The following is a 1,525-nucleotide window of genomic DNA, read 5'->3' on the forward strand; positions in this document are numbered from 1 at the left end:
GAGGCATGTTATTTTGGATGATAGCACTACATTCAGCGGTAAGCGTTATAGTTTCGTTATCCTCGAGTTTCTTTTTGTTTGATAGGATTTCTTTTAAGAACTTAGCGTACGAAGGCATTTCAGTTATGGCTTCTGTGAACGGTATGGTTATGTTTAATTGCTTCAGAAGTTCTACAAATCTTTTAAATTGCGCTTCGGTTTTTGATTTAGCTAATCTCTGAGGGTAAGGAATTGGTGGCTTATAAGGTGGCGGTGGAACATAAGGTTTCTCTTTTTCGGGTTCCACTTCGTTATTGTTCTCATCAGTCTTAGCAGTTTGTTCATCAGTTGTTTTCTTTTGGGTTTCCTTTGGCTCTTGTTGTGACATGGGTACGTTTTGGGAAGCTATGAAGTTCTCCATCATGATTTCTAGATTTGACTTCCTAGGGGTGTTTTGAGCAGCTACAGGCGCTTTTTGGTATCCAGGTGGTACAGCAGGTGCTTGTCCAGGCGCGTACAACGCATTGTTGTTCTTATAAGAAAAGTTCGGATGGTTTTTCCATCCAGGGTTGTACGTGTTAGAATAAGGGTTTCCTTGAGCGTAATTTACTTGATCAGATGGGACTCCAGTCAAGAGTTGGCATTCAGCAACTACATGCCCAGTCAATCCACAAATCTCGCAGTTAGGTGTTACAGCTGCAGCGGTGGCTGAAGGAGTGATGGTCAAATTCTCGATCTTTTGAGTTAAAGCGTCTACTTTAGCGTTAACGCGGTCTATACCACTTATTTCGTACATTCCTCCTTTGGTTTGGGCTTTCTCTAGAGCGGCTCGTTCTCCACCCCATTGGTAATGGTTTTGTGCCATATTCTCTATGAGTTTGTATGCTTCATCATGGGGTTTGTCCATTAATGCTCCGCCAGCAGCGGCATCTATAGTCATTTTGGTGTTATATAAGAGACCACCATAGAAAGTATGGATGATCAGCCATGGTTCGAGTCCATGATGAGGGCATATTCTAAGCATGTCCTTGTAACGTTCCCAAGCTTCGAAGAGCGATTCGTTATCTTTCTGGGTAAATCCGTTGATTTGACCTCTGAGCATAGCAGTTTTGCTAGGCGGAAAGTATCTCGCTAAGAATACTCTCTTCAATTCGTCCCACGTAGTTATGGAATTGGAAGGCAGGGATTGAAGCCACGCTCTCGCTCTATCTCTCAAGGAGAAAGGGAAAAGGCGTAATCGAATAGCTTCGGAACTAACGTTGTTGGCTTTGATAGTGTCGGCGTATTGCACGAACACGGATAAATGGAGATTGGGGTCATCTACAGGGCTTCCAGAGAATTGATTCTGTTGAACAGCTTGGACCAGTGAAGGTTTCAGTTCGAAATTGTTTGCCTCAATCGCAGGTGGTGCGATACTTGAATGCGGTTCAGCGCGCGAAGGAGCGGCATAGTCTCTAAGAGGACGAATAGCAGCCATCTCTAACTTCGGGGTGATTTGATTGATTTGATCAGTAAAAATCAATTCCTGATTAATCGGAATTTCTGC

General features: G+C 43.5%; 1 non-coding gene across 1 annotated transcript; it reads left to right on the plus strand.

The window, feature by feature from the left end:
• The first annotated feature begins 974 nt into the window (after window positions 1–974).
• Window positions 975–1,081, plus strand: LOC131608320 (small nucleolar RNA R71). The gene has a single exon (XR_009285587.1). It is a non-coding gene; the product is annotated as a small nucleolar RNA R71 (small nucleolar RNA).
• Window positions 1,082–1,525: the final 444 nt, after the last annotated feature.

This window comes from Vicia villosa, linkage group LG5 (genome assembly GCF_029867415.1).
Source record: "Vicia villosa cultivar HV-30 ecotype Madison, WI linkage group LG5, Vvil1.0, whole genome shotgun sequence".
NCBI lineage: Eukaryota > Viridiplantae > Streptophyta > Magnoliopsida > Fabales > Fabaceae > Vicia > Vicia villosa.